This window comes from Schistocerca piceifrons, chromosome 11 (genome assembly GCF_021461385.2).
Source record: "Schistocerca piceifrons isolate TAMUIC-IGC-003096 chromosome 11, iqSchPice1.1, whole genome shotgun sequence".
In the NCBI taxonomy this organism is placed as follows: Eukaryota; Metazoa; Arthropoda; class Insecta; order Orthoptera; family Acrididae; genus Schistocerca; species Schistocerca piceifrons.
Window position 1 is genome coordinate 78042198 of NC_060148.1, and position 27527 is coordinate 78069724.

At 45.5% G+C, this 27527-nt stretch overlaps 1 protein-coding gene across 1 annotated transcript in view; it reads left to right on the top strand.

The window, feature by feature from the left end:
• The first annotated feature begins 16031 nt into the window (after positions 1 to 16031).
• Positions 16032 to 27527, top strand: part of LOC124719894 (alpha-mannosidase 2) — a 784015-nt gene continuing 772519 nt past the window's right edge. The window contains exon 1 of the mRNA XM_047245074.1: positions 16032 to 16145. The gene's annotated coding sequence lies outside the window, so the exon portion shown is untranslated. The remainder of the gene's footprint in view (positions 16146 to 27527) is intronic.

Below are 27527 nucleotides of genomic sequence, written 5' to 3' on the forward strand. Positions count from 1 at the left end.
CGATACAATTCAAAACGAGACTCGTCCGAAGAGGCAACATGTTTCCAGTCACCTACAGTCCAATGTCGGTTCTGACGGTCCAGGCGAGGCGCTAAGCTTTTTGTCATGCATGAAGGGTACAAGAGTGGGCCTTCGGCTCGGAAAACCCATATCGATGATGTTTCGTTGAATGTTCGATGGCCCTGCACTGAAATCTGCAGCATTTTTGCGGAAGGGTTGCACTTCTGTCACGTTGAATGATTCTCTTCAGTCGGCGTTGGTCCTGTTCTCGCAGGATCTTTTTCCGGTCGCAGCGACGTCGGAGATTTCATGTTTTACCGGATTCCCGATGTTCACGGTACACTCGTGAAATGGTCGTACGGGAAAATCGCTACCTCGGAGATGCTGTGTCCCATCGCTCGTGCGCCGACTGTAACACCAGGTTCAGAATTACTTACATCTTGGTAACCTACTATTGCAGCTGCGTCAGACACTTATTATTTTATACAGGGTGTTACAAAAAGGTACGGCCGAACTTTCAGGAAACATTCCTCACACACAAAGAAAGAAAATATATGTGGACTTGTGTCCGGAAACGCTTACTTTCCATGTTAGAGCTGATTTTATTACTTCTCTTGAAATTACATTAATCATGGAATGGAAACACGCAGCAACAGAACGTACCAGCGTGACTTCAAACACTTTGTTACAGCAAATGTTCAAAATGTCCTCCGTTAGCGAGGATACATGCATCCACCCTCCGTCGCACGGAATCCCTGATGCGCTGATGCAGCCCTGGAGAATGGCGTATTGTATCACAGCCGTCCACAATACGAGCACGAAGAGTCTCTACATTTGGTACCGGGGTTGCGTAGACAAGAGCTTTCAAATGCCCCCATAAATGAAAGTCAAGAGGGTTGAGGTCAGGAGAGCGTGGAGGCCACGGGATTGGTCCGCCTCTACCAATCCGTCGGTCACCGAATCTGTTGTTGAGAAGCGTACGAACACTTCGACTGAAATGTGCAGGAGCTCCATCGTGCATGAACCACATGTTGTGTCGTACTTGTAAAGGCACATGTTCTAGCAGCACAGGTAGAGTATCCCGTATGAAACCATGATAACTTGCTCCATTGAGCGTAGTTGGAAGAACGTGGGGCCCAATCGAGACATCACCAACAATGCCTGCCCAAACCTTCACAGAAAATCTGTGTTGATGACGTGATTGCACAATTGCGTGCGGATTCTCGTCAGCCCACACATGTTGATTGTGAAAATTTACAATTTGATCACGTCGGAATGAAGCCTCGTCCGTAAAGAGAACATTTGCACTGAAATGAGGATTGACACATTGTTGGATGAACCATTCACAGAAGTGTACCCGTGGAGGCCAATCAGCTGCTGATAGTGCCTGCACACGCTGTACACGGTACGGAAACAACTGGTTATCCCGTAGCACTCTCCATACAGTGACGTGGTCAACGTTACCTTGTACAGCAGCAACTTCTCTGACGCTGACATTAGGGTTATCGTCAACTGCACGAAGAATTGCCTCGTCCATTGCAGGTGTCCTCGTCGTTCTAGGTCTTCCCCAGTCGCGAGTCATAGGTTGGAATTTTTCCGTGCTCCATAAGACGCCGATCAATTGCTTCTAACGTCTTCCTGTCGGGACACCTTCGTTCTGGAAATCTGTCTCGATACAAACGTACCGCGCCACGGCTATTGCCCCGTGCTAATTTGTACATCAAATGGGCATCTGCCAACTCCGCATTTGTAAACATTGCGCTGAGTGCAAAACCACGTTCGTGATAAACACTAACCTGTTGATGCTGCGTACTGATGTGCTTGATGCTAGTACTGTAGAGCAATGAGTCGCATGTCAACACAAGCACCGAAGTCAACATTACCTTCCTTCAATTGGGCCAACTGGCGATGAATCGAGGAGGTACAGTACATACTGACGAAACTAAAATGAGCTCTAACATGGAAATTAAGCGTTTCTGGACACATGTCCACATAACATCTTTTCTTTATTTGTGTGTGAGGAATGTTTCCTGAAAGATTGGCCGTACCTTTTTGTAACACCCTGTATAGGCGTTGCAGCGCCGTATTCTGCCTGTTTACATATGTCTGTATTTGAATACGCATGCCTATACCAGCTTGTTTAGCCTTTCAGTGCGTATTCAGTGCGTATACAGGATCTGAAAGGATAGTGTGTGTCTGTCTAGAGCGTCGCGCCTCTGCTTCTCCGAGGTAATCAGCGCTGACCCCAGGGTCGGGAGATCGTGGCAGAGCAGCAGATATCTCAACGGCCCAGTTGTTTTTGTCCTCGGCACCCGGACAGCTGTTGCTTATTTTGCGAGCAGTCGCTTGACGCTAGGCCCGCCCTTGGTCGTGTGCAGTGCAGTCGGCAGTCGGTACTGCTGGCGAGCGGATGTCGCTGTGCTCTCTCGTTGTTTACCTGCTGTTGCAGTTCCGCTGTGAGGTGTGCTCTTTCGCGACTGTTAGTGTCAAGTGTTGTTTGCGTGAGTCATCACCGTTTCTATGGTGTGAAGGAGAAGTATAACTGCAATGGAAACATACCCACAAAGCAGTAGCATCAAAATTGAATTTTCAAAGGATAGCGAGAAGCCAGCAGCCTCAGAAATGAGATATTGGGTAAGTACCTTTCTGAGATTTTCTATACTGTCAAGGAGAGGTCCCGTGGGGTGCGATCGACTTTTTGGACCCATCTAAACGGAGATGTACTCTATGCTTCTCCAATACTTCACTGCTTCATTGCGTGGATAGGCTGACCACCGTTAGTACACGTTTTAAACCACTAAATGAACTTGAAACTGAGTTGTCCTAGCTTCAATATAATACTATTCATACTGCGTTTCTGTTTAACCGCTGCGTAAAACCTTAGGAAAATAATTGAATAGTCTGATTTACTTATCCATTATACAGATAACACGGTCAAATCCTGTAAAAAGAGTAACTCTATTGATTACCTTTTCCTATTAACAAGACTATCCTCCCATAGGGTACTTTATATGGAAACTAAACTAAATGTCAGTAACAGCATTATACGTGGCTTTCCCTGTAACAGGACTATTGGTTCTGTTGGGGTATATAGTATACGTGACAACATAGGGACAGGCTTTTTTTGTTATTTACATAAAAGCATACTAAATTATAATAGTACAGGTAGGGTTATAACAATGGTTCTTCACAACACAGAAACGTGAATATACACTATGTGATCAAAAGTATCCGGACACCCCCCAAAAACATACTTTTTTCATACTAAGTAGATTGTGCTGCCACCTACTGCGACGTACTCCATGTCAGCGACCTCTGTACTCATTAGACATCGTGAGAGAGCAGAATGGGGCGGTCCGTGGAACTCACGGACTTCCAACGTGGTCAGGTGATTGGGTGTCACTTGTGTCGTACGTCTGTACGCGAGATTTCCACACTCCTAAACATCCCTAGGTCCACTGTTTCCGATGTGACAGTGGAGTGGAAACGTGAAGGGACACGTACAGCACAAAAGTGTACAGGCCGACCTCGTCTGTTGACTGACAGAGACCGCCGACAGTTGAAGAGGGTCGTAATGTGTAGTACGCAGACATCTATCCAGACCATCACGCAGGAATTCCAAGCTGCATTAGGATCCACTGCAAGTACTGTGACAGATAGGCGCGAGGTGAGAAAACTCGGATTTCATGGTAGAGCGGCTGCTCATAAGCATCACATCACGCCGGTAAATACCACACGACGCCTCACTTAGTGTAAGGTGCGTAAACACCGGACGATCGAACAGTGGCAAAACGTTGTGTGGAGTGACGAATCACGGTACGCAAAGTAACGATCGGATGGCATGGTGTGGGTATGGCGAATGCCCGGCGAACATGATCTGCCAGCGTGTGTAGTGCCAACAGTAAAATTCGGAGGCGGTGGTTGTATGGTGTGGTCGTGTTTTTCATGGAGGGGGCTTGCACCCCTTGTTGTTTTGCATCGCACTATCACAGCACACGCCTATATTGATGTTTTAAGCACCTTCTTGCTTCCCACTGTTGAAGAGCAATTCGGAGATGCCAATTGCATCTTTCAACACGATCAACTACTTGTTGATGATGCACGACCTATGGCGGAGTGGTTACACGACAATAACATCCCTGTAATGGACTGGCCTGCACAGAGTCCTGACCTGAATCCTATAGAACACGTTTGGGATGTTTTGAGACGCCGATTTCGTGCCAGGCCTCACCGACAGACATCGATACCTCTCCTCAATGCAGCACTCCCTGAAGAATGGGCTGCCATTCCCCAAGAACCCCTCCAGCAGCAGACTGAACGTATGCTTCCGAGAGTGGAAGCTGTTATCAAGGCTAAGAGTGTGCCAACATCATATTGAATTTCAGCATTACCGATGGAGGGCGCCACGAAGTTGTAAGTAATTTTCAGCCAGGTGTCCGGATATCTTTGATGACATATTGTACTTTAAGATGCCAGGTATCAGGTATTGTTCTACTCGTCAGTTACTCAGAAACGAGAGGCTGCCACCCACCCTTGCGGGTCCTTGTTTGTGAGTAACTGAAGAATAGAACAATTCTGAATTTTGTGTGATGCTCAACAGTGTTAAAAAAGTCTGGCTATCTGGTGTACTGGATAAGTTAACAGCTTCGAAATTGTGAGTTCGAATCTAGTCAGACGCATTAATTTTTTTCCAATTTTAAATCTGTATTAGAATGAATTTGATCATCACTTTTATTCAGTTAATTGATTTAAATGTAATTCTTCAATTCCATTCCTTTCTCATATAATTGCAATCATAATATCAGTTTGTTCATTCGCTCTCATTTTTCTTTCTGTCATTCTTCCTCCATTTTATATCTGTATTAATGTGTTTTTAAATAATTTCGTGTATCAATCCAGATTTAATTCCTATTGTTCTCTCACACTGTTGTTTCTTCCACATGTTGCGTTCATTATATCTGTTGCTCATTTTGTTCGAATTTCGTTTTACGTACAAATCCATCTTTCATTTAAATTTCCATCTGCGTTATTTTCATCGTAGTGCAATGGGTATTTAATTTATGTTTTAACTGTTTGTATGATGATTACTGTTCAAAAAAGAATTCCACATCTTGTAACATAAGTACACTTTTCCCATCACTTCACAAATATAAATAGATTATTCCGTCTTTGTTTTTTACCTGATAGACCAGAATTTTCAAATAATTGAATATTATAATACATAAATACTATTGAATTCATGTTCACAAATTTCCGATTGGAAGAAGAATTATATAAAGAAAAAATGAAACAAATGAAAGCGTTCATATGGTGATTAAAATTATGACAAAGGAATGGAATTAAAAATTTCATTTATATCAGTTAATTAAATAAAAATAATGACGGAAGTAACTTCGATAAACATTTAAAAATAAAGAACACTTCCGGAACCTGACGAGATTCGAACTCACAATCTCCTGCATGCGATGCTGTTATACTATGCATTATAGCGTACAACCATGCTGTGCGACGTAACTTTTTTAATGCCATGGAGTGTCACACAAAATTCCAAATTTTTTTCTTCGTTAATTATTCACAAACGAGGGACCACCATGGTGAATGACTGCAGTGTATGATACGTGGGATCTTAACCTAAATCATCGTGTAAATAGTCTTAAAAAATCGAACGCACCGATGGAAACCTCTCCTTGTAAGCAGAGAGCATAAAATTCAGTTGTATAAGAGGCAATCTAATGAAAGCGAGTGAGGTCGAAAGGTAAGTACACTGCTTATTATATCAAAAGTAATCGCCGTAAGTGTTAATACACTACTGGCCAGTAAAATCGCTACACCAAGAAGAAATGCAGATGATAAACGGGTATTCATTGGACAAATATATTATACTAGAACTGACATGCGATTACATTTTCACGCACCTTGGGTGCATAGATCCTGAGAAATCAGTACCCAGAACAACCACCTCTGACCGTAATAACGGCCTTGATACGCCTGGCCATTGAGTCAAACAGAGCTCGGATGGCGTGTACAGGTACAGCTGCCCATGCAGCTTCAACACGATACACAGTTCATAAAGAGTAGTGACTGGCGTATTGTGACGAGCCAGTTGCTCGGCCACCATTGACCAGACGTTTTCAATTGGTGAGAGATCTGGAGAATGTGCTGGCCAGGGCAGCAGTCGAACATTTTCTGTACCCAGAAAGGCCCGTACAGGACCTGCAACATGCGGTCGTGCATTATCTTGCTGAAATGTAGGGTTTCGCAGGGAACGAATGGAGGGTAGAGCCAAGGGTCGTAACACATCTGAAATGTAACGTCCACTGTTCAAAGTGCCGTCAATGCGAACAAGAGGTGACCGAGACATGTAACCAATGGCACCCCATACCATCACGCCGGGTGATACGCCAGTATGGGGATGACGAATACAAGCTTCCAATGTGCGTTCACCGCAATGTCGCCAAACACGGATGCTGTAAACAGAACCTAGATTCGTCCGAAAAAATGACGTTTTGTCATTCGTGCACCCAGGTTCGTCGTTGAGTACACCATCGCAAGCGTTCCTGTCTGTGATGCAGCGTCAAAGGTAACTGCAACCACGGTCTTCGAGCTGATAGTCCATGCTGCTGGAAACGTCGTCGAACTGTTCATGCAGATGGTTGTTGTCGTGCAAACGTCCCCATCTGTTGACTCAGGAATGGAGAAGTGGCTGCACGATCCGTTACAGCCGTGCGGTTAAGATGCCTGTCATCTCGACTGCTAGTGATACGAGGCCGTTGGGATCCAGCACGGCGTTTCGTATTACCCTCCTGAACCCACCGATTCCATATTCTGCTAACAATGATTGGATATCGACCAACGCGAGCAGCAATGTCGCGATACGATAAACCGCAATCGCGATAGGCTACAATTCGACCTTTATCAAAGTGGGAAACGTGATGGTACGCATTTCTCCTCCTTACACGAGGCATCACAACAACGTTTCACCAGGCAACGCCGGTCAACTGCAGTTTGTGTATGAGAAATCGGTTGGAAAGTTTCATCATGTCAGCACGTTGTAGGTGTCGCAACCGGCGCCAACCTTGTGTGAATGCTCTGGAAAGCTAATCATTGGCATATCACAGCATCTTCTTCCTGTCGGCTAAATTTCGCGTCTGTTGCACGTCATCTTCGTGGTGCAGCAGTTATAATGGCCAGTAGTGTACATTTATTCCTTTGTGCGACAAGACGGTCAAGGCGTTTAAGGGGAAAACGTTTGCGGTTGGCTACGGAACCACTCCTGATTGTACCCAGCCGTGCACGTCTTCGTCCGAAGAAAAAGCAACAGCCACGAATTCCTTTCTTCGCGACTTCAAATATATAGGACTCGCATGGGATGAGATCTGGACTGTACGCAGAGTGAGTATGGGTCTCCCAACGAGAGTTCTGCAGCGTTGTCGGTTCGGCAAAATTCTGTTGCAGGATAACGCGCACGGACTTGCAGCCAAGACCGTTCCGAGTATGCTGTGGAAGTTCCGTTTATTTTAATTTATTGTCTACCGGGACGTGCCCAGCAGTCATCTCAATTATGACGATACGAATGTAAGGACAGCACAACATTCGCAAAAAAACTCCGACCCGGTCTGTAATCGAACCCGGTCACTCTCACCTCGCAAGCCTCCGCGCCCTACATGGCGGACACGTTCAATCATGGATTGTTCCGTACACAAGCACAAGCATTTTTCTATGAACGCACAGTGGGATAAATGTATTGGCAGTTATGGAGATTACTTTTGAAATAACGAACAATTTCCTTAATTTTTTTCCAACTGTCTCGTTTAGATTTGATTGTCCTTTATAACAAGTCTACGGTTTATCTCGAAATTTGCTGTGACCTAGTTTTTTTTTCTTTATTGTTATTTTCATACCTTCATAATAAAGGTAGGCTGGCAGCGGCCTGTGGACGCCGCTCTTCGGCCACAGTTGTCACATACAAGAAATAGAAAGACAGAAAAACAAAACAAGGGGTGGACACAAACGGGAGACAGACATATTAAAATACAGGGCGAGTCAAAAGTCTTTCGACACCTTCATAAGTTGGAAGATTAAAGGGAAAATTGAAATATGATGATGGGAACAAAGGCTTGACGTAGGACCGCAACTTTTGGAGTGGCCGCCATCTTGAAATCCGCCATTTTGGATTCAAGTCATTTTTTTTAATGGGAAGGGGGTGTATGACACATCAGGTAAGACTCGCTTGTGCTCTGGAATTGAGTGGTGTAATTTGTTTTTGTCTATCTTGTACAGTTTGGAAGTTATCAATGGACAACACGTAGAACATGTGTTGTAGCAGCCGGTATGAAGGTAATTTCCCAAATTTGAACATTAATAACCTCTAAACGGTACAAGATATATAAAAACAAATTACACCACTAAATTCCAGAGCTGAAGCGAGTGTTATTTGGTGTGTCATACGTACTTAGCCCGGAAGTTTTAATTACTGACTGACTCCCCTTCCCATTAAAAAAATGACTTGAATCCAAAATGTTGGATTTCAAGATGACGGCCATGAATGACATTCACTACAAAAGTTGCGGCACCACATCAAACCTATGTTCCCATGATCACATTTCAATTTTCCCTTTAACCTTCCAACTTACGAAGACGGTACAGAATGGGGAAGAACGAGTTTACACACGTGAACGGAGGACTACAAACGGAGACTGACGCGAAGACACACACGAGTAATGGCGACGATCTCCGGCGCACTAAGAGCCACTGTGCACGCACGAATCTGCCAAAGGGAAGAGGTGCGGGTATGAGGGAGAGGGGAAGGGTGTTGAAGCCAGTGGGAAAGGAGAAGGGAGGGAGAGAGGGTAGGAGGGTAGGTTATTTTAGCCTGGGGGGGGGGGGAGGGAGAGAAGGGGAAGAGGGTGTCCTGGAGGAAAAACACAGGGGGAGGAAGGGAAGGATGAAAGTTGGTAAGAGGGGTAGCTGGAGAAGATGAGGGCATCATCAGGGAGGGGGAGTTGGCGGAAGCCACCTTGGGCGAAGGTATGGAGTGTGGAGACATGCAGAGCGGGTGGGATGTGGGAGTACAGGTGCGGCAGCGGACGGGGCTGGGAAAGGACGGGAGAGACAAGTGGGCGAGGGGGATCAAGTTTACGGGAAGTGTAAGAGATCCGTATCCGTTCAAGGAAAAGGAGGAGGTGTGGGAACGGAATTAAGTCGTAGAGGATCCGCGTGGGAGAAGGGAGGCAGATGTGATGGGCGAGGCGGAGCGCATGGCGTTCCAGGATTTGAAGGGACTTGTAGAAGGTAGGAGGGGCGGAGATCCAGGTGGGATGGGCATAGCAGATGATTGGGCAGATGAGGGAGTTATAGGTGTGGAGGATGGTGGAGGGGCCCAGAACCCACGTACGGCCAGAAAGGAGCTTGAGGAGACGGAGTCAGGAGCGTGCCTTGGCTTGGATTGTCCGGAGATGGGGGGTCCAGGAGAGGCGACGGTCAAAGGCGACGCCAAGGCACTTGAGGGTAGGAGTGAGGCCGATAGTACGGCCATAGATGGTGAGATAGAAATCAAGGAGGCGGAAGGAAGGGGTGGTTTTGCCTACAATGATCAGTCATGTAGGAAACGTGTTGTTCTGGAGTCTTCAGGAAACTTTGAAATGACTATGTTTCCCCGATTTTTACCAATTTTTCTGTCAGTGCAGTAGAAGGCAACTCGCCTCGTTGTAATATCAAAGTTTTCAATATGCAGGGCGTCCATAATTAAAGTTCTAGTTTCAAAACGGTGTAGAAACAGAACCGCTTCTCAGAATGGGATCCGCTACGAATGATAGATGAATCACAATACGGTGGCTACGGTTTGAGCTGCAGGTTACACCATCCGTAGTGTTGAGTGTGGATGATGGTACAATTTCGGCAGCTGTACCAATAATATCAAGGTAAGCCCATCCGCCACGGCAAGGTGAAACCACATTGCATGGCAAGAATCGGTTTTAAAATGTCCCGAGGCCAAAAATGGCACAAAAAACGAAATGACATTGCTTGTTAATTCTACTGGGGCCGAAATTCGATTAAAAACAAAATGACACTACTTTTTAATTGTCCTGAGGGCAATAACTGCATAAAAATCAAAATGACATCAGTTTCTAATTGCAGTGATACTGACGGAAGTCATGTTCAATATGCTGTTCACCGTTTTCAGACACAAGTTAAAATCAAGTAACAGCATATTTCACAACAGGTGCAAGTATTTCAGGGATCGCGTTCAGAGTGCGTCGCGCAGTGCGTGCCTTCAGTTCAGCTACGTTCGTAAACTGGAGCAGTGAACACAACATGTTCCGGCGTAAGCGCCGGCCGGGAACGAGGGCTGTGAAGCCAACTGCACACTGACCGACACCTCTCCAGGACGACAACGGGACAGCAGCAGCGGCCTCTATGCAAAGAGGACATAAGCGCCGTGTTTGACTGGTCGCGGACCGGTCGAAGATAAACTTGAGTACCAGCGACCTCAATACAAGCGTCAACTGTATTACTTCACTTGTATTGGAATTGTACGAGGATTGGAACTTAAATAGGGGCAACTATTTGTTCACAACCGATACAAAAGAGTTACGTATTTGCACCTGTCGCTGTCCTCCAAAGTAGTCACCAGCGCTGTGTAGAACCCGTTGCCAGCGATGTGGAAGGCGTAGAATACCCTTAGCAGAGCCTGTCCTGTTGATGGTGCGAATGGAGCAGTCTACTGCCTGTCGAATCTCTGGAACAGTTCTGAAGCGAATGCCACGAAGCCAAAACTGAAACGCCAATCCAACGAATGGCGTCACTATGGGTCGCCGCGGAAGTCGAAAGTGCGTCAGAGCCCCAGTATGGTGGAAGTTATGGTGATTCCCGTGTACGACTGTGGTGGTGTCTGAAACCGCGTGACCGCTACGTTCGCAGGTTCGAATCCTGCCTCGGGCATGGATGTGTGTGATGGCCTTAGGTTAGTTAGGTTTAAGTAGTTCTAAGTTCTAGGGGACTGATAACCACAGATTGTTAAGTCCCATAGTGCTCTGAGCCATTTGAACCATTTTTTGAGACCCACGCCAGTGGCCTCTGGGTACCCCAGAGTCACCAAAGTTCTCCTTCAGGACATCAAACACTCTCCTGCTTCGGTGGGCTCGAGCTCCGTCTTGCATGAACCACATCGTGTCAAAATCGGGGTCACTTTTGATAATGAGGATGAAATCATCTTCCGAAACCTCCAGGTACCATTCGCTAGTCACCGTGCCATCTAGGAATATCGCACCGTATATTTCGTGACTGGACACTTAGCACCACGCAGTCAATCGTTGAGAGTGAAGAGATTTCTCAGTCGAGAAATGCGGATTCTCAGTCCCCCAAATGCGCCAATTTTGCTTATTGACGAACAGATTCGAATGAAAATGGGCTTCGACGCTAAACGAAACCATACAGCGCATACTAATTCCCATAATCCCTCACGGCTGACCGGACAGTTTGAACGTCGTAACGCAAACCGTTCAGAACTTAAGAGGATTTTATTTCATATACACGTAAGCGCCAAAGAAACCTGTATAAGCATGCGTATTCAGATACAGAGATATGTGAACAGGAAGAATACGGCGGTGCTGTCGGCAACGCCTATGCAAGACAAGTGTCTGGCGCAGTTGTTAGTTGGATCACTGCTGCTACAATGACATATTATCAAGATTTAAGTGAATTTGATCGTGGTGTTATAGTTGCCGCACGACCGATGGGACACAGCATCTCCGAGGTAGCGATGAAGTGGGGATTTTCCCGTAAAACCATTTCACGAGTGTACCGTAAATATCAGGAATCCGGTAAAATATGAAATCTCCGACATCGGTGCGGCCGAAAAAAGATCCTGCAAGAACGGGAGCAACGCCGACGGAAGAGACTCATTCAACGTGACAGAAGTGCAACCCTCCCGCAAAAATGCTGCACATTTCAGTGTTGGGCGAATTAACAAGTGTCAGCGTGCAAACCATTCAACGGAACACCATCGATATGGGTTTTCGGAGCCGAAGGCCCACTCGTGTACCCTTCAAGAGTCCAAGACACAAAGCTTTTCGCCTTTTGGCCTGTTGATGACTGGAAACATGTTGCCTGGTTGGTTGAGTCTCGTTTCAAATTGTATCGACCAGATCGACTTGTACGAGTGTGAAGACAACCTCATCAATCCATGGACCGTGCATCTCAGCAGGGGACTGTTCAAGCTGGAGGAGGCTGTGTAATGGTTTGCGGCGTTTGCAGTTGGAGCCATATGGGACCCCTGATACGCCTAGATACGAGTCTGACAGGTGACACGTACGTAAGCATCCTGTCTGATCACCTGCATCCATTCGTGTCCATTGTGCATTCCGACGGGCAATTCCAGCAGGACAATGCGACACGCCGCACGTTTAGAATTGTTACACAGTGGCTCCAGGAACACTGTTCTGTGTTTAAACACTTCTGCTGGCCTGCAGACTCCCCAAATATGAACATTATCGAACACATCTGGGACGCCTTGCAACTCGCTGTTCAGAAGAGGTCTCCACCCCGTCGTACTGTTACGGATTTATGGACCGCCCGCAGGATTCATGGTGTCAGTTCCGTCCGCCAGACATTAGCCGAGTCCATGCCACGTCGTGTTGAGGCATTTCTTCGTGCTCGCGGGGACCCTAGACGATATTAAACAGATGTACCAGTTTCTTTGGCTCTTCAGTGTAGTTCAGTAATTGTCACCCTGCATATACCACTGCAGATGGGAGTACCCGACAGCTAGAAACTGCGGGGTGGTATCGGTGAAAAATTAATTATTGTGGCATAGAGACATACGTTCGGTGTCTTCTCCACTCAATTGGTTTTTAATTCAGCAAGTGGATGAAAATTTTTAATGGAATGCAGAAACGTTGCAGCAGCAAAGACCAAGTTTTGTGTAGAATGCACGTATTGCGTGCTGAGGACAATAATCTTGTAGTATACTTCCATAAAACTTCGATTTGACGGAACTATAGGCACAAATACCTTTTGCTCGACCTCTACGGAAGCAGTGGTCTGGAAGTACGTACCACACAAATGTCCAGAGGCGCCTTTTGTCAAAACCAGTACCTACTATCTTTAACTTTCCACCACATTTACAAAAGCAAGATAAAGTATTACGACCACAACCCAGAAAGCGATCTTTCGACAATTTGCAAGATAGTGCTATTACAGTGACATCATTAGCACAAAGTAAGTCAATAATTTAATTTTACTCCGTGTTCTTATTACTTTGAATTACATACTTTCTATTATAATCTTATGGTGTAACTCTGTTATAAACTTATGATGTAACTGCATTCTTTCAGTGCCTGTCGGACCCACATCTGTTTCTGCTGACCACAATTACTGTCTACCAAGCCCTAAGAAGTTGAAAACACAATATAACAGAGTACAAGCAGAGAATGTGCGACTAAAGAAGCGGATAAAGCAAATGAAGCAACTTAGTGTACGACACAAAAGAAGAATAGTGCAGTTACAGACTTTAGTTGCTGGTTTGAGAAGAAGACTATGTAGTTCATTTTCTGATATGTTAAAACAGTGAACATGTATTTGGTTTGTTGAAGGAGCTATTGGAACTTCAGTGCAATGCTAAAGTATGCCATTACTCTCAGCAAATAAGGAAATTTGCCCTGACCCTACACTTTTATTCTGCCAAGGCATACAGCTACTTACGAAAATTTGTGAAATTACCCCACACAAGAACGCTTCGACTTTGTTATTGAATTACTATGCTTGTGTTAACTACTTGTGACACATATTTCAAATAAATTCTCGTTCACAGTGTACTGGTTTTTGAGGCTTTGACTGTTTACTTTGAAATAGCGACAAAAATATCGCATTTCTGCGCCCGTTACTGTTTGTAATAGTTAACCACAGCATGTTTAGAAGTTTCACCGTAATATTCTGGTGGTACCTGCTCAAATTGCATTAATTTATGGGCAACAAGTAACGTTATAGTGGATGGACACACTTATTTGAGTTGTCTTGTAGTGTTATCTACATCGAAAAGTTTAGCCATATTTCGACAAAAACATCCCTTTTTGCTGTCAGTGTACACTGAAATCACTGCTGTCTATTGCTTGTTTTAGAAAAAATAAAGCTAGTATGGGCTATTTCAAGTAAGTCAAACGCAGTTACAAGGGGGCGGGACACAGCAGACGAATGCCTTGACTAAAGAAAACATGGCGGCCAGAACTTCAATTTGCTTCAAACATGGCGGACCTATAGCCACTCTATGAAATTTGGCCTACCCAGCTACGTCACGCGCTCTACAGGCTGTAGTGCCGGCCCTGCCGCGGCGCGGGCTTCATATCTGTGGCGACGCCGTGTAGAGATACGCCCCGGCTGCTGCGTTTATTTTTAGAGAAATGCGTTAAGACTGTAAGGGATACAAAAGACGATAGCTGCTTCCGAAACACAACATTGTAGCGTAAATAATACTAACATAAGAACGGAAGTCAGGATTCTACTACAAACACAGAACCGAATGCCTGTTCATGTGAATCTCTGTACTCTGTACTGCTATTTGTAAAACGAACTCCATATAACGCAATCAATTTGTAGAATTTAAGGCTTGTTCTTACTTCGTGTTTCCACTAAAAGCTAGAAGTTTTCTTTGAAGGGGTGCGTTGAAACTTGAGAATTCTTGCAACACGAAGAGTGTTTGAAAAGTAAGGAGAAATTTATAATTTTGCGTGTTGTATTGTCCGATTTGCACTACATTTTTTGTCACTGTCTTCGTAAACACGTCTGAAAAGTGTGTGTATAATGTTATGCATATTGGGTATTTATTCTATTGTCATTTGTCAAAATGGTTACATGTGTTTTGGTAGTATCAAAGATTATTTGTTTTGTATATAAATATATTAGAGAATCTATATTAATTTTTTTTGTAAGAATGGAATGAAGTGTATCAAATTTTTAGTATATTGCCAGCAGGCCTTAAAGGACTAGCATGGATGAGATTAAAAATGCACAGTTACGAGACCTATAAACTATCCCGAAGAAACCGTTCCAAATGTGTTTCGGGAATTGGAAAAAAATCACTTGCATAAGTGTACAGTATGTACAGGAGAATATTTTGAAGAGGTTAACATTGCTGTAGATTGCTGCCTATAACGACCTCCCAAAATTATCAGTTTTCCTTCCTGGCGGTTCCAGTAAACCACGTGGTTTATTTTCGCGTTCCTTCCTTATGAGTCATATTGTGGCGAGGCTGACGTTTGCATAAATTTGCAGCCCTCTGACTGGGACTGGTAATATTAGCCAACAGTTTTTTTTGTGCCGCCTCTTTAACACGTGATGTAACGTTAGAGACGATCGATCGCTCCTTACTCCATAAATATCTCCTCCATATTCTCCACATGCAGGGTGATTATCCATCACTTCCGGATACCGAAGTACATCAGTAAGCATACAAAATTAACTGTCTGACTCTGAAAATTAAGATCCCATGAACAGAACGACGTATATCACTGCACGCCGATCTACAGCGCTAGGCAGGTAACGGGCAACTGATTTTGGGTGCCCCTACAGGCCAGTGGCACGGTTCTTCTGGGAAAGGCCGCCAAAACCACTGCTCACTGAGTTTACAGACTATATAGTGTCAGTATTCGTTGCAGAAGCGGGTTCTGGCCTGCTGGTGGCCGAGTGTGCGTTACATGGAGGGCGTGTGTGTGTTTCAGAGCGTGGCGGTCGCGATGCTGAAGGCGCTGCGCCGGCGGCCGGTGCGGTTCGCGGCGCTGGCCGCCGCAGTGGCCGTGGCGCTGCTGTGCCTCTACTACCGCAACATGGCCGCCGCCGGGGAGTCCCCGGCGCCGGCGCCCCTGGCGGCCGCGGGCCGAAGCTCGGCGCAGGGCGGGCCGCGCGAACCGCTGCCCCAGCAGCAACAGCCGCAGCAGCAGCAAAGCGACGGCGGCGGCGGCGACAGGGAGGAGGACAACGAGGTGCTGCCGCAGCCGCCGGGGGCCGGCGGAGGCGAGCCGCCCCCCGCGCTCCAGCCCCCGGAGGCGGACGACCTGCCCGACGCCGTCGTCAGCCGCGACAACTGCCCCGCGCTCGTCGTCGCCGACGCGGACGTCGACACCTCGGAGCAGTTCCGCAAGTTCGAGTTCCAGGTCAGTCGCAAGCGCTGCACCGGCTCCCCTTCTGCCCCTCCGCACTTTAGCACGCCGCCGTCGACGCAAAAAAGTCATAAATTATTAATTTTTTATTGAACCCGCCATTGGGGGATAGTGCCCTGTCACGTCTAACCAGTCATTCTGCATAATATTCATTATATACACTACGATTTGGAGATAAGAGAACGACTTGTATGAATATCAAGAGCTCAGATGGAAACCCAGTTCTAAGCAAAGAAGGGAAAGCGGAAAGGTGGAAGGAGTATATAGAGGGTCTATACAAGGGCAATGTACTTGAGGACAATATTATGGAAATGGAAGAGGATGTAGATGAAGATGAAATGGGAGATATGATACTGCGTGAAGAGTTTGACAGAGCACTGAAAGACCTGAGTCGAAACAAGGCCCCCGGAGTAGACAACATTCCATTGGAACTACTGACGGCCGTGGGAGAGCCAGTCCTGACAAAACTCTACCATCTGGTGAGCAAGATGTATGAAACAGGCGAAATACCCTCAGACTTCAAGAAGAATATAATAATTCCAATCCCAAAGAAAGCAGGTGTTGACAGATGTGAAAATTACCGAACTATCAGCTTAATAAGTCACAGCTGCAAAATACTAACACGAATTCTTTACAGACGAATGGAAAAACTAGTAGAAGCCAACCTCGGGGAAGATCAGTTTGGATTCCGTAGAAACACTGGAACACGTGAGGCAATACTGACCTTACGACTTATCTTAGAAGAAAGATTAAGGAAAGGCAAACCTACGTTTCTAGCATTTGTAGACTTAGAGAAAGCTTTTGACAATGTTGACTGGAATACTCTCTTTCAAATTCTAAAGGTGGCAGGGGTAAAATACAGGGAGCGAAAGGCTATTTACAATTTGTACAGAAACCAGATGGCAGTTATAAGAGTCGAGGGACATGAAAGGGAAGCAGTGGTTGGGAAGGGAGTAAGACAGGGTTGTAACCTCTCCCCGATGTTGTTCAATCTGTATATTGAGCAAGCAGTAAAGGAAACAAAAGAAAAATTCGGAGTAGGTATTAAAATTCATGGAGAAGAAATAAAAACTTTGAGGTTCGCCGATGACATTGTAATTCTGTCAGAGACAGCAAAGGACTTGGAAGAGCAGTTGAATGGAATGGACAGTGTCTTGAAAGGAAGATATAAGATGGAACATCAACAAAAGCAAAACAAGGATAATGGAATGTAGTCTAATTAAGTCGGGTGATGCTGAGGGAATTATATTAGGAAATGAGGCACTTAAAGTAGTAAAGGAGTTTTGCTATTTGGGGAGCAAAATAACTGATGATGGTCGAAGTAGAGAGGATATAAAATGTAGGCTGGCAATGGCAAGGAAAGCGTTTCTGAAGAAGTGAAATTTGTTAACATTCAGTATTGATTTAAGTGTCAGGAAGTCATTTCTGAAAGTATTCGTATGGAGTGTAGCCATGTATGGAAGTGAAACATGGACGATAAATAGTTTGGACAAGAAGAGAATAGAAGTTTTCGAAATGTGGTGCTACAGAAGAATGCTGAAGATTAGATGGGTAGATAACATAACTAATGAGGAAGTATTGAATAGGATTGGGGAGAAGAGAAGTTTGTGGCACAACTTGACCAGAAGAAGGGATCGGTTGGTAGGACATGTTCTGAGGCATCAAGGGATCACCAATTTAGTATTGGAAGGCAGCGTGGAGGGTAAAAATCGTAGAGGGAGACCAAGAGATGAATACACTAAGCAGATTCAGAAGGATGTAGGTTGCAGTAGGTACTGGGAGATGAAGCTTGCACAGGATAGAGTAGCATGGAGAGCTGCATCAAACCAGTTTCAGGACTGAAGACCACAACAACAACAACAACACTACGATTAGCATCATATAAGTTACATATAATACAGGATCGGACATTTCCATATTACAGCAGTCAGATATAAACACACAATTTACATTCCTCTTTGAGAACTGCAACAAGAAAAATAACTTCGCGGAACGTGCGCCTATATCCCAAATGTCTAACAATTCGCCCCACGAGCCGCCGTCTTGCTCGCGTGCCGTAGCGCTCAGCCCGGCCGCACACTTCCTGCACTGCCACACCGCGGTGCTTGAGTAAATAAGTGTGCGACTAGGGCCTCCCGTCGGGTAGACCGTTCGCCGGGTGCAAGTCTCTCGATTTGACGCCACTTCGGCGACTTGCGCGTCGATGCAGATGAAATGATGATGATGACAACACAAAGCCCAGTCCCTGAGCGGAGAAAATCTCCGACAAAGCTGAGGATCGATCCGGGCCCATAGGATTGACATTCTGTCGCGCTGAACACATTTTTTGTTTTGTTTTAATCGTTGTGTTTGGTCGTTGCGGACTTCAGATGACATACACTACTGGCCGTTAAAATAGCCACACCACGAAGATGATGTGCTCCAGACGCGAAATTTAACCAACAGGAAGATACTGTGATATGCAAATGATTAGCTTTTCGGAGCAGTCACACAACGTTGGCGCCGGTCGCGACACCTACATGACATGAGGAAAGTTTCCAGCCGATTCCTCATACACAAGCAGCAGTTCACCGGCGTTGCCTGGTGAAACGTTGTTGCGATGCCTCGTGTAAGGAGGAGAAATGCGTACCATCACGTTTCCGACTTTGATAAAGGTCGGATTGTAGCCTATCGCGATTGCGGTTGATCGTATCGCGACATTGCTGCTCGCGTTGGTCGAGATCCAATCATTGTTAGCAGAATATGGAATCGGTGGGTTCACGAGGGTAATACGGAACGCCGTACTGGATCCCAACGGCCTCGTATCACTAGCAGTCGAGATGACAGGCATCTTATCGGCATGGCTGTAACGGATCGTGCAGCCACGTCTCGATCCCTGAGTCGACAGATGGGGACGTTTGCAAGACGACAACCATCTGCACGAACAGTTGGACAACGTTTGCAGCAGCACCGACTATCAGCTCGGAAACCGTGGCTGCGGTTACCCCTGACGCTGCATCACAGACAGGAGCGCCTGCGATGGTGTACTCGACGACGAACATGGGTGCACGAATGGCAAAACGTAATTTTTTCGGATGAATCCAGGTTCTGTTTACAGCATCGTGATGGTCGCATCCGTGTTTGGCGACATCGCAGTGAAAACACATGTGAAGCGTGTATTCGTGATCGCCATACTGGCGTATCACCCGGCGTGATGGTATGGGGTGTCATCGGTTACACGTCTTGGTCACGTCTTGTTCGCATTGACGGCACTTTCAACAGTGGACGTTACATTTCAGATGTGTTATCACCAGTGGCTGTACCCTTCATTCGATCCCTGCGAAACCCTACATTTCAGCAGGATAATGCACGACCGCATGTTGCATGTCCTGTACGGGCCTCTCTGGATGCAGAAAATGTTCGACTGCTGCCCTGGCCAGCACATTCTCCAGATCTCTCACCAATTGAAAACGTCTGGTCAATGGTGCCCGAGCAATTCGCTCATCACAATACGCCAATCACTACTCTTGATGAACTGTGGTATCGTGTTGAAGCTGCACGGGCAGCTGTACCTGTACACGCCATCCAGGCTCTGTTTTACTCAGTGCCCAGGCGTATCGAGGCCGTTATTACGGCCAGAGGTGGTTGTTCTGGGTACTGATTTATCAGGATCTATGCACCCAAATTGCGTGAAAATGTAATCACAGGTCAGTTCTTGTATAATATATTTGTCCAATGACTGCCCGTTTATCATCGGCATTTCCTCTTGGTGTTACAATTTTAATGGCCAGTAGTGTAATTATTTATTTTCAAAAAACCTTTCTCCCACTACTTTGTTCCCTTCCAAAAACTATGAAACTCGTAATTTTATTTTCTGATTGAGAAATCAAATGCCTGTTTTCGTAGTTCCAGCTTCGAAATTCCCTTAATATCGTCATACTTTCAAAAAGCCTTTCGTCCCCTATTACAGCCCCATGGGAGTGGTATTTCTCACAATCCCTTCTTATGTTATGCCTACAGTGTAAGATCCACATTTTCTCCAAACTTCAATTTTCTGTCGTTAGCTGTTTGGGCTGTGCGATGTCGAGGCAATGAATCGGTCTGGCGCTATTTCACCCCATTAGATGTTGAATTTCCAAAAAACAATGATTGACGTATTTCTTCATCTCTGTCCGAAAACCGAAATACCAATTTTGGAAGCTTTAGCTTTAAAAGTACTTCCGCAGTGCAATATTTTCGTAAAACTTTGTATTCCTATGTAACCTCCTTTAGGGGTTGAGTTTGCAAAAACAGAGGAATGAGTTTTTTTTCAATTACTAATGGAGAAGCCAAATACAAATTTTCATACTTTTAGCATAGAAATGCTTGCATAATGAAATATTTGCAGAAAAATTTCATCCCTTATTCCACCTGTTTAGCATTGGAGGGCAGCGTGGAGGGTAAAAATCGTAGAGGGAGACCAAGAGATGAATACACTAAGCTGATTCAGAAGGATGTAGGTTGCAGTAGGTACTGGGAGATGAAGAAGCTTGCACAGGATAGAGTAGCATCAAACCAGTCTCAGGACTGAAGACAACAAGAACAACAACATTCCACCTTTATACGAGTTGAATTTCGGAAAACACTGAAATATGTATTTTTTAATTTCTAACTGAGAAGCCAAATGTAAATACTTTCATAATAAAATATTTTCATAAAAAATCTGATCCCCTTAGGTGTTCAGTTTTCAGAAACACTGAAACATGTATTTTTTTTTATTTGTAACCGAGATGTCAGATAGTAATGTTTGTAGATGTATTGTGTATTAAACTGGGGACCTAGAAACGACGGAGAGGCTTTGTCCCGCCGTAGCCCTCAGTGGCTCACAACCACACAACAAGCCACAGCAGTCCACCCACCTTACCGCCGCCCCACACTGAACCCAGGGTTATTGTTCGGTTCGGCCCCAGTAGATTCCACCCCCCCCCCCCCCCTCCTCTCTCCGGGGAACGTCTCTTACTAGACAAGTGTAACCCCAAATGTTTGTGCAGTAGGGTATTTATTTAGCGTATGGCTAATACAATCATGAAATTACATATACATATGTACATATTGACACACAAGAAACTTAATTTTGTCTTTACAACTGAATGTCCAGTCCTTCAATCCAGCGCACTGCATCTGGAGTTGCAAGCAGGAAGTCCTCTTTGGCGCCGTGATAGGCTTGAATCCTGCATTCACTGACAATGTGGTGAACAGTCTGGTATGGAGACCCGCAGTCACAGGCTGGATCAGGCAGCTTCTTCCACTTAAAGAGAGCATCCCTGCATCGCCCATGGCTGGTACGGATTCTGTTGAGAGTAGACCAGGTCTTGCGTGGTAAGTCGAATCCACTTGGAAGTTTAGCACCTGAGAAGATGTTATGCAGGTGCACATCTGTCACTGCTTCCATTCTTCAAGAGGTTTGAAATCCTTAGCAACGATGTCATCAGCATCGCACAGAGTTGGATGGCGTGATTTCAGTCTCTTGCGATTTAAAAGTGGCAGGTCGCTATGCGCGGGTAGGTTAGAATTCCTGGAGATCTTGTATTGTATTGTATGTGGTAGGGTAATGATAGTGTACGCATGTGTGGAGACAGTGTTTGCACAGCAATCGTCGATATAGTGTAACTGAGTCGGAAAAAGGGGAACCAGCCCGCATTCGCCGAGGCAGGTGGAAAACCGACTTAAAGACCATCCACACGCTGGCCGGCACGCCGGACCTCGACACTAATTCGCTGGGCGGATCCGTGCCGGGGACCGGCACGCCTTCCCGCTCGGGAAGCAGCGCGCTAGGCCGCGCGGCTAGCCGGACAGGCTTCCGACCCATTGTGAAGACTGAACTTTGATCTCAACATCATAACTGTAGACCCACGCCTCATTACCAGCTATGATTCTCTTGAGGAACATCTCGTTCTCATTTGCGCGGTTCAAAAGCTCTTACATATTGCGAGGCGAAGGTGTTTCTGGTCTTGACTCAAGCTGTGGTACGAACTTGGCGGCAACACGATGCATTCCAAGATGCTCTATCAGTGTTTCATGACACGGTACAACTGAAATGTTACATTCTCGTGGAATCTCTCGGACAGTCAGTCTTCGATTGGCACGTACAATTTCGTTGACGTTCCTCACATGAGCGTCGTCGGTAGATGTCGAAAGGCGCCCTGAACGAGGGTCACCTTTAACTTACGTGCTTCTACGAGGTGCATTCAAGTTCTAAGGCCTCCGACTTTTTTTCCTAATTAACTACTCACCCGAAATCGATGAAACTGGCGTTACTTCTCGACGTAATCGCCCTGCAGACGTACACATTTTTCACAACGCTGACGCCGTGATTCCATGGCAGCGGCGAAGGCTTCTTTAGGAGTCTGTTTTGACCACTGGAAAATCGCTGAGGCAATAGCAGCACGGCTGGTGAATGTGCGGCCACGGAGAGTGTCTTTCATTGTTGGAAAAAGCCAAAAGTCACTAGGAGCCAGATCAGGTGAGTAGGGAGCACGAGGAATCACTTCAAAGTTGTTATCACGAAGAAACTGTTGCGTAACGTTAGCTCGATGTGCGGGTGCGTTGTCTTGGTGAAACAGCACACGCGCAGCCTTTCCCGGACGTTTTTGTTGCAGTGCAGGAAGGAATTTGTTCTTCAAAACATTTTCGTAGGATGCACCTGTTACCGTAGTGCCCTTTGGAACCCAATGGGTAAGGATTACGCCCTCGCTGTCCCAGAACATGGACACCGTCATTTTTTCAGCACTGGCGGTTACCCGAAATTTTTTTGGTGGCGGTGAATCTGTGTGCTTGCATTGAGCTGACTGGCGCTTTGTTTCTGGATTGAAAAATGGCATCCACGTCTCATCCATTGTCACAACCGACGAAAAGAAAGTCCCATTCGTGCTGTCGTTTTGCGTCAACATTGCTCGGCAACGTGCCACACGGGCAGCCGTGTGGTCGTCTGTCAGCATTCGTGGCACCCACCTGGATGACACTTTTCGCATTTTCAGGTCGTCATGCAGGATTGTGTGCACAGAACCCACAGAAATGCCAACTCTGGAGGCGATCTGTTCAACAGTCATTCGGCGATCCCCCAAAACAATTTTCTCCATTTTGTCGATCGTGTTGTCAGGCCGGCTTGTGTGAGCCCGAGGTTGTTTCGGTTTGTTGTCACACGATGTTCTGCCTTCGTTAAACTTTCGCACCCACGAACGCACTTTCGACAGATCCGTAACTCCGTCACCACACGTCTCCTTCACCTGTCGATGAATTTCAGTTTGGTTTCACACCACGCAAATTCAGAAAACGAATGATTGCGCGCTGTTCAAGTAAGGAAAACGTCGCCATTTTAAGTATTTAAAACAGTTCTCATTCTCGCCGCTGGCGGTAAAATTCCATCTGCCGTACAGTGCTGCCATCTCTGGGACCTATTGACAATGAACACGGCCTCATTTTAAAACAATGCGCATGTTTCTATCTCTTTCCAGTCCGGAGAAAAAAAATCGGAGGCCTTAGAACTTGAATGCACCTCGTATTTTTAAACCATGTGAACAATTCTTCTGCTTATGGCATGTATCGGTTAGAAAAATGGTATGACTTTGAATTTTAATTTCAGACATCTGTATATGTTGCAATTGATGTACCTATGTTTTATTGTCAATTTTTTTCGTTTCTTAAAGCAGCTGTTGTTTATGCCCTGTCTCTTTGTTTTAGCACCGATGATGACTGATATCAGTCGAAATCGTTTTGCACCAAGATAAATAAATTATGTTTCTGCGACTGGTTGCTACATTCTTCATAATTTTATATTCCACGGTCGCTGAACAGAAAGGGAACCTTATGGAGCCCAACATTCAAAAGGTCCTTAGGTTAGTTAGGTTTAAGTAGTTCTAAGTCTAGGGGCCTGATAACCTTAGATGTTAAGTCCCATAGCCCTCAGAGCCATTTGAACCATCGCGCTTGTCTTTGTTAAAATTGGGTTTATTCTTACGATGAAAGAAGTATAGTAAGTTCATGATTTGACGAAACAAGTGGACAGGCAAGAAGAATGTACACCGGTCGTTTGTCGTCAGTTGTGTTTTTGCCACTATAGTACATGCTGAAGGACAGAAGACAGCGTAACAGTAACTGCAGTAATGTTTTCTTATTTACAATACGAGTATATGTAATGTCGTACTGTATCACGTTGAAACGATATGTTGCAAGCAGTAAAGCCAGTCCTTGACTTAAAAAGTGTACCATCGTTACCTTCAACTGAAGACGGTTGAATGAATTACTGGTGTGTATTTTCCTTGCGTTTCAGTTTGTTTAGTGTCAGCTACAGCAAGTTTCGTTACCGTCGGTAACCACGCTGCATGCTGTTACAGCAGAGTCAAAGGCTGTTTTGTGTTCGTTCTTAATAACTTGATGCTTACGTGAAATGGTGCGTTTTTTGAACAGTTGTCGAGAAGGAGAAACGGATTACCTAACAAAAAGTACAGGGTACTGTTTAGAAAGAGAGGTAGCGCTGTACATATCTTCGTAACGAACAAAGCTACAAGAAAGCCAGTCCGTTTGGTAGCCTGACAACATTTGCTTTACGAATGTTTTGCTTTGCTTGTGGGCAAGTAGTTGTTTGCGGTGATCGCGGTAACTGTACAAACTAACATGGGACCTTGGACATACGGCGAGGATCAGTAATCAAATGGGAACGGTGGGTCGCGAACGCCGCGAGAAGGTGCTACGGTGACATGCATGTAGGCTGGTATCGCCGCAGACTGTTTCATTGGACGGTACAGTGTGTTAACTGTAAGACGGCTGAGTTGAGAGGGGAGTGTGGGGAGAGGAGGAAGCAAGCAAGCATTGGCTGACGAGGGGTGGGGACTGGAGTCGTGGGGGGGGGGGGGAGGGGGCAAGGCACTCCTACCAGTGCTGGCACTACAAATTGCGCGTCATGCTTACACGAAAGCAGGCGAAAGGCTTGGACGTAAAACTCGCTTTAAATGTTGTTCGTAAACGAAACTGAAATCGTCGTGTACATTAAAATCTATAGTTATATATAAAAATGAATGTATGTATGTTGTCTACTATGCGCTCACAAACCATTCATCCGATTGCAATGAAACTTTGGTGAGTTGTTCTCCGAACGCCCGAAAAGAATAATGAATAATGTTTCAACAGTTTGGTCACTGTAGCGAGCGTAGTGCAATTGATTAGGTAAAAGCTTGTCATGCAGCGGACCCGGGTTTGATTTGCACTGCTCGCAATTTTTTTTTTCATTTTATTTCATTCCCCCAATTTTAAACTATTAATTATAAAATTTAAATATACTTAAACAGGTCATATAGTATAACGTAACTGTCAATCTCTGTATATAAAAATGAATGTATGTATGTATGCCTTCTGTGCGTTCCCAAACCATTCATCCGATTGCGATGAAATTTTGGTGATTTGTTCTCCGTACGCCCACGACGGTTCCTAGGCGAAAAAAAAAGAAATAAGACACATGCTTGAGGAGATATGACGTCGTAAACAATGAGACGCCACCGCGGGAAAATAGCCAGATTTATGCATCCACTATTTGATGAGGATGATTCTCGGAAAACTGTTTGAATCTTCCAATGCTACGCTTGCTTTGTCCTGTGTATGTGGCAGCTCTCACTGAAGATTTGTAAAAGGGGTGAAGCAATTTTTTCTGCTCCCTTTCCCTTTCGCAGCATTCAATCACACGCAATACAATTTTGCGAGCATCGCTACACAATACTGGTTTCCTTCTAACCGTAGGCCTACCGAGATGGGCCAGCAACTGCCCCTTCACTCATTTTGATAATGTTTAGCACAACAGCACAATAAAAACACGCAGAACAGTACAGCGCAAAACAATAACGAAGCAGACGACAATGGCTACCTTGTACAACACAGTCAGCTACGTAATGTTGACAAGAGTCGAAACTGCGTGCCTACCGAAGCCTCCCGACGTTTACCGACTTCTACCGATTCAGGATTAGGGAGAGGTCTGCCATCTAAAAGTTTACACACTGTACATTCTCCCAGGCCGACTTGATGATCGCACGTAAACTCGTATTCCCGGGAGAGGTTCTAGCGGTCGTGTCCAATGAAGTGACCACGGCTGTCGGCCGCCGCATTAGATTTCAGCGCGAGGGAGCAAGCACCAGCGCATTCAGCGCACTGGTGGGGGGAGGAGGGGGGGGGGGGGGGCGGGCGGGCACATCTGCAGGCAACCTTTCCCGACCGCTGGATTGGTCGCGTTGGCCCAATCGCATGGCCTCCACAATCACCCGATGTGTCCCCCAATCGAATTTTTTTTTTTTCTGTGCGGCTAGAGGAAGGGACTATACTCGGTTCACCATAAGAATAAACCGGATGTAAACAAAAACACACGCGATGATTGGTCAGAAGCCGTAGCTCTCGTCGGTCTAAGGCGCTGCAGTCATGGACTGTGCGGCTGGTCCCGGCGGAGGTTCGAGTCCTCCCTCGGGCATGGGTGTGTGTGTTTGTCCCCAGGATAATTTCGGTTAAGTAGTGTGTAAGCTTTGAGACTGATGACCTTAGCAGTTAGGTGCCATAAGATTACACACACATTTAAACTTTTTTTTTTTTTTTTTTTTTTTTTTTTTTTTTTTTTTTTTTTTTTTTTAGCTCTCGTACACTGGTGTTGTCCCGCTCTAGGAAGTAGGTCCAACCTATGTATTACACCTTTCATTACTATGTGACTGTAAATGAAGCTTTAATATATTCATATGTGTTAACACCCGTCAGTGTTTTTCCGAATCACGCTTTAGCTACGTAATTTTTATTTCAAAAATGATGTACAGTCACAGTTTCCACAGCGTTGTGCTCTGATTGTCGCACTGTTAAATCGCAGCAGGAAATTAGCTGAGACTGCTTTCCTGCTTCGTAGTGGTTCAAAATGGTTCAAATGGCTCTGAGCACTGTGGGACATAACAGCTGAGGTCATCAGTCCCTAGAACTTAGAACTACTTAAACGTAGCTAACCTAAGGACATCACACACATCCATGCCCGAGGCAGGATTCGAACTTGCGACCGTAGCGGTCGCGCGATTCCAACCTGAAGCGCCTAGAACCGCTCTGCCACAACGGCCGGTGCTTCGTAGTGGCACACGAGCGTGCAGCACCGTCAGTGGCCAGAAGGAAGGTGTTCTTAATGTCCTTCACAACATTTCAGAGAAAAATGAGCTTTGACGTTTCTCGAGGAACAGTATGTACTGAATAAAAGGGTCAGTATCTTCGACATAATTTTGGAGCAATCGGCAGCGTTTTAGATTGCAAATTAAGCGGCGTGGTGAGCCGTGGGTAGAAACACGTTGTGATCCACAAATTTTTTTGTTCCGTTTGAATACTTAAATATGAAGTTTATTAAATATGTGGTAA